A 6930-nucleotide genomic window follows, 5' to 3' on the forward strand; every position below is an offset into this window, starting at 1 on the left:
GAGAGATGGGCTGCAAAGCTGAGGTATTCTGAGCTCAGAGTAAGCCTACCTTTGGCATGGGCTTATTAGACAGTCTGGGGGACTCTTCCTACTTTCTTTCTGTCAAGCTTGGTAATTGCTTCTCCTTCTTTAGATAACGACTGCCATCCCTGAGAAATGTCAGGGTACGCTACCTAGCATATTAACCAGATCAACCAGCTTTCAAGGTCCTGACACCTGCATCCTGTGAAGCTATGATTTGCCCACAGGCAGAAAGGATTTCCCAACCCTCCCCTGGTGTCCACAGGGCCATGGACAAGTCAGCACATCCCACATTGACTCCCACAATAGTGGATTGAACAACTAGGGCCTGACCAGTTGCTACAGGACTACAAAGGTGTGAAGGGTTTGAAGCTCACCTATGGAAAGGTGCTGGGGTGGAAGTGTCTATAGAGGGAGCCTCAGAAAGGAGAAGGGGCATTAGAAGACTGGGGGCTCCTAGCAACCTGGTCTTTGTTGTGTGAAATGTTTCTCACCCTATCCCAGCCTAGATTCCGCCTGGTGACCCCAGGCCTCACCAATGCGGCCACACACATACACTTCACCCTCCTGCACTCTGCTTTGTCATAGTGCAACCCTTCCCCTATCCACTGCTCTTGACTTCTGCCAGGCCTATCGCATGGCTCCACAGCACCATCCATTTTTTTCTAGAACATAAACTTATAGACAAAGGGGATGTCCTCCTCTGGCTGAATTAGTTCATATTCAGCATAGTGGACACCAGGGGTTCTTTGGTTTGGAATTCCTCATAGATCACTCCCTCTTCAGCTGGGTTTGACTCACCTTAGACCTCACATCCTCTCCATGGCCTCATCTCCCTAAGAATTAGACCTGTTCCCTGTGTTGCCATCTGCTGAGATTCTGCTTCAGCCCAGGCCCACCTTGAATTCTCACCAAGCTGCCCCTGACTTGGGGCTACTGCGACCTGGGTCCACTCCAACCTGGAGCCAACCCAACCCAGGGACACACAGACCTGGGGCCACCCCCAACCTGGGGACATACCAACCTAGGGCCACCCCACTCAGTGGGTTGAACAGCTGCTGGGTGTCTTAGGGTGCTGGCCCATCATGCTGATAGGAGATGGAGTGGCTGTCCTCTTAGATGGGCCCAGGGTATCTAATAGGCTTTTCTCCTCTCCCCCTCTGCCTGGGGCTGCTCACCAATGCAGGGCAGTCCCTAAGCACTGCTGAATCTGATCTCTCTTGCCTTTGAAGACATAGACAAAAACAGATTGGGAAATAACCATAAGAGACTCTTAACTATAGGAAACAAACAGGGTTGCTGAAGGGGAGGTGGGCAGGGGGACGGGGAACTGAATAGTGAGCATTAAAGAGGGTACTTGATGGGATGAGCACTGGGTGTTTATGCAACTGATGGATCACTAAATTCCACCTATGAAACTAATAATACACTATATGCTCATTAAATTGAATTCAATTTTAAAAAAATGTTGAAAAAAACAAATAACAAAAAAGCAAAACAAAATTCTGACTGTCCAATGATCTGCTTTAATTGTTATGAGGAGTCCAAACACAATTTAAACTCAAAAATTGCCTCCCTAAAATATTTTTTAGCTAAAACTAATATAAAATATGAGAATCTTCTCCCTCATCATCACCTTTAGACAATATCAGGATTAGCTTCTGATATTGACATATCCAATGCTCTTTCCACAGTTTGTTAAAGGCTTTTAGTCAGAAATCATAGATATGTTAGGTAAATAAAAATGTTGGCTGGCAAATCACTTGATCATATAAATATATAGTTAACATTTGGCTATATATTTTAAGGAGACTTTAGATACCAAAAAACAGAAGTCTCATGAGGAAATTATTTGTTTCACATAGGAGGCATCACTTCCTTCCTTTCCATACATTGTGAATTAATAAGTGCTGGTATTAAAAATCTTGACTTGATAGATAGAACTGTCAAGGACCCAAGTTAGGTCAAAATCTAATATATGACCCTCTGTCTGGTATGTGTGCACATCTTAACTATTTGCTGTCCTTACAGAGAAAAATGATATGATATCTAAAGCCAGTTTCCTCTTATTTTTTGTGTCTCACTTCCCTCTCTCTTTTTCCCTCCCTTGGAAACTTGAAAGATTTCCTTTATTCATACAAAAATGCATTCATTTGCTATACAAATACTTTAGGACTATTTACTTCAGATAAAGCCAAAATTGTTTAAATAAGAGAAAAGAGAGAAACATTATTAAACTATGTTTCTTTTTATGGGACTTTAGAAAGTATACTTAGGAACTTCCAGGGAGGAGGAGTTAAGATGGCAGAGGAGTAGGGGGACCCTAAACTTGCCTCATCCCTCAAACACAGCTAGGTTAATATCAAATCATTCTGAACACCCAAGAAATCGATCTGAGGACTGAGAGAGCACACTGCACGTCTAGAGACAGAAAAACTGACACATCATGGAAGGTAGTTGCTGCAGAGAGTTGGTTTGGGGGAGAAAAGAACTGCAGGTGCTGTGGAGGGGAGGGAGCCCTGATCAGGGAGAGAGGAGCAAAAGAGAAAGAGAGAGAGAGTGAGTGTGTGTGAAAGCATGAGCAGGGGATTGCACAAGAAAACTCTTCCCCAAAACCATTGACAGGGAAAGGGAGAGGGGATGAATACCACAAGTTTTTATAAGCAGCAGAGCCCGAAGTCTGAAGTTATAGAAGTCCAGGCCATCACCAGGGTAATGCCTGGCAGGCTTAGTGGTGCTCCTATGGGGAAGGAGGGCAGAGGCCAGGGAATAGGCAGCATGGTCTGAGGATCCCCTGGGTCTCACTGGGAGAAACAGTTCCCCTTCTTGGAGTGCATTTGGGAGTGGTAGCATGGTCTTGCCAGGGACAATAGAGCTGGCGGGCACCAATATGCTGCCCTGTTCACTAGTATAGGAACAGTGACACCTGTGGAGGGCAGCAAACTTGGCTTTTTGCTCTGCTTTACCACAGACTCCAAATCACCACGTAGTCATGCAACTGCTTTTCTGGGACAAACCAGCATCTGCCACAGCGTGGCAAGACTCTCCCCAAGAGGATCAGCATAAGTCTGCACCTTGTAGGTCCCTAAAATTTGTAGTTTTGAAACCCAACCACATGCCCGAGATAAAACACAGGAGTACTGTGCCATCTGCCAGGCAGACAGCTCAGACACAGACAGGATGAAGGCAGGGATCTGATGGAAGCCAGGGACATGAGAGGGGAGATTGTTCACTCTTCTGTGAAGGCTTCCTAAAAAGTGGTAGGTGCAGATTCCCAGATCTGGAGATGAAAGAGCAGGGCGATGCCATTTCCCCCCACCCATCAGCACTGACTGACCTCAGTGAGCATCACAGCACCCCCTACTGGAGTCTGGACCTACTTACCCCAAGACCCACTGTCCTGCACCCTGCAGATGCATATCCACTAGGGCAAGTCCACCTGAAAATCAGCAGAGGAGGCTGCTCCCCCAGAAGACCAGCACAGATTCCTTGCATGTACCAAGTCACAGAGTGCTGCAAAGCTTCAGCTCTAGGGGACATAGTATCTAGCTTCTTTTAACAAACAGACCAAAACACACCTAGAAAAACTTGCCACATGGTGAACAAGGTCCAAACATCCCCCACTGCAGCAAGGAGAAACTCTGCAGAGGAATGACCTGAGGGAAGGAGCAGCCAAAACACAACAGCAGAGTGCACACTCTGAAACACCTCCTGAAGCACCAGGCCCAAGACAGTATAGGACCTATTCTTAATATGACCATTACAATCATAAGCAGGAATATAACAGACTTTCCCAACAACCACACAAAAAACAGTGACCTAGGCAAAATGACAAGACAGAGGAATTCACCCCAAAAGAAAAAAACAGGAAGAGGTAACAGCCAGGGATCTAATAAAAATAGATATAAGTAAGATCCCTGAACCAGAATTTAAAACAACAATCATAACGATACTAGCTAGGCTTGAGAAAAGCATAGCAGACACTAGAGAATCCCTTATTGCAGACATAAAAGAACTAAAAACTAGTCAGGTGAAAAAAATGCTAAAACTGAGATGCAAAACTGACTGGAGGAAATGACAATGAGGATGGATCAAGCAGAGAAACAAATCAGTGATATAAAAGATAAAGTTATGGAAAATAGAGAAGTTGAAAAGAAGAGGGAAAGAAAAATATTGGATCATGAAAGTAGACTTAGGAAACTCAGCAACTCCTTAAAGCATAATAACATTGGTATCATACGAGCTCCAGAAGAAGAAGGGAAGGAAAAGGGGGCAGGATTCTTTGAGCACATTTTAGCTGAAAGCTTCCCCAATCTGGGGAAGGAAACAGACATCAAAATCCAAGAGGCATAGAGAACTCCCATCAAATTCAACAAAAGCTGGCCCACACCATATTGTTGTCAAATTCACAAAATACACAGACAAGAAAAGAATCCTGAAAGCAGCTGGGGAAAAAAGTCCTTAACCTATAAGGGAAGATAAATCAAATTCACAGCAGATCTGTCCACAGAAGTTTGGCAGGCCAGAAGACAGTGGCAGGTGCTGAATGGGGAAAATATGCAGCCAAGAATACATTATTCATCAAGGCTGTCATTCAGAATAGAACGAGAGATAAAGAGTTTCCCAGACAAACAAAAACTGAAAGAGTTGCTGACCACTAAACCAACCCTGCAAACAATATTGAAGCACACTCTGAGTGGGAAAGAAAGACCAAAACAACAAAGACTAGAAAGGAACAGAGAACATCAACAGAAACACCAACTTTACAGGTAACACAAAGGCGCTAAATTCATATATTTCAATAATCACTCTGAATGTAAATGGACTAAAAATCCAATCAAAAGACATAGGGTACCAGAATGTATTTAAAAACAAAACAAGACCCATCTATGTGCTGCCTACATGAGACTCATTTTAGACCTAAAGACACTTGCAGATTAAAAGTGAAGAGATGGAGAGCCATCTATCATGCTAATGGAGGTCAAAAGAAAGCCAGAGTAGCCATACTAATACCAGACAACTATATTTTAAGCCAAAGACTGTAATAAGAGATGAAGAAACACCTATATCATAATTAAGGAATCAAGAAGATCATCAAGCTCAAGATCATCAAGATCATCAAGAAGATCTAACAATTGTAAATATTTATGCTCCCAACTTGGGAGCACCCAATATGTAAATCAATTAATAACAAACATAAAGGAAGTCACTGATGATAATACAAAAATAGTAGGAGACTTTAACACCTCACTACAGCAGATCACCTAAACATAAAATCACGGAAATGTAGGGGAAGGAGCAGGATGGTGGAGGAGTAGGAGACCTGGATTTCATCTGGTCCCAGGAATTCAGCTGGATAGGGATCAAACCATTCTGAACACCTATGAACTCAACAGGATATCGAAGAAAAGAATAGCAGCAACTTTCTGAACAGAAAAGCGACCACTTTCTGGGAGATAGGACATGCGGAGAAGTGAATCCGAGGCGATATTCGGGAAGACAGACAGCGGGGGAGGGGGCCTCCCTCGGCCACTACCAGCAAGTGATAGAGAGTGGACCACAAAATCAGAACTTTCAGAAGTCGGCTCTGCTGAGGGACTTCGCTCCAGTGGCTAAGCGGGGGGTGGAACCCTCGCTGGGACAGTGTGGTCTCAGGACCCTTGGGGTCACAGGAAGACCGGGGGTGCCTGAGTGCAACAGAGCTCCCAGATATCAGAGCAGGGAAGCCAGCTGCTCTCAGCTTGGGGTTGTCATAAACCGTGATCCTTGGCTCAGTCAGGCCACTGCTCTTCCAGCAGGGACCCAACAAGTGGCAGATCAGGGGAGACTCCCCTTCCTCCCCCGAGAGGAGCGGCACGGGAGCGCACCGCACAGATCTGCTGGGTTTGGAGGCTCCCCATGGGGTCATGTGCCAGAGATAGAAATGCTTGGTCACAGGCCGGGTGAGCACGCCCAGAGACCAGGGAGTCAGGAGTGACTAACTGCTTTTCTCTGGGGGCACACTGAGGAGCGGGGCCCTGAGTTCTCGTCTCCTCTGGGGCAGAGATTGGGAGCCCGCCATTTTCACTCTCGGCCTCCAAAGCCGAATGGAAAGCTTGCAGGGAACAAAAGCTCCTGAGAACAAACCCGAGCAGATGACTTAGCCTGGACCAGCAAGGGCGGGGAAATTCCGCCTCCAGCAAAGACATTTGGGAACCACAGCAACAGGCGCCTCCCCCAGAAGGTCAGCAAGAACAGCCAACCAAGACCAAGTTTACCAATCAATGAGAACGGCAGAACTCCAGCGCTGGGGGAATACTGCACATAGAATTCATGGTTTTTTCCCATGATTCTTTAGTCTTTCAAAGTTAATTATTTTTTAACTTTTTTAAAAGTTTTTTTCCCTTTTTCAACCAACATCTTATCAATCCCTCTTTTAAAAAATCTTTTTTATTTTTCATTTTTAGAGTAATATTCTATCCCTTCATACTAGTTACCCTTACTTCTGGTATATATATATGTAAGTTGTTCTCTCTTTAAAATTTTGGGATACAGTTTCTTCTAACAGATCAAAATATACCCTAAATCTCTAGTGTATGGCTTTGTTCTAGTCTCCTGCCTGATCACATTCTCTCCCCCCCCCTTTTTTTAATCCTCTTCTTTCCTTTTTTAACCAAATTCTTATCAATTCCTTTATAAAATCTTTTATAATTTTCATCTTTATAGTCATAGTCAATCTCTTCATCGTATTAACCCTTACTTTCATACCTGTGTAAGTTTTTCTTTCTTTAAAATTGTGGGAAGCACAGACCAAAATACGCCCAAAATCTAGTGTGTGGCACTGATCTATGCACCAGCCTGATCATATTTGATCATATTCTATTTTTTGGTTTTGTTTTGGTTTATCTTTTTCTTTTTCTTTTTTCTTTC

The sequence above is a fragment of the Neomonachus schauinslandi genome, chromosome 1 (assembly GCF_002201575.2).
Source record: "Neomonachus schauinslandi chromosome 1, ASM220157v2, whole genome shotgun sequence".
NCBI lineage: Eukaryota > Metazoa > Chordata > Mammalia > Carnivora > Phocidae > Neomonachus > Neomonachus schauinslandi.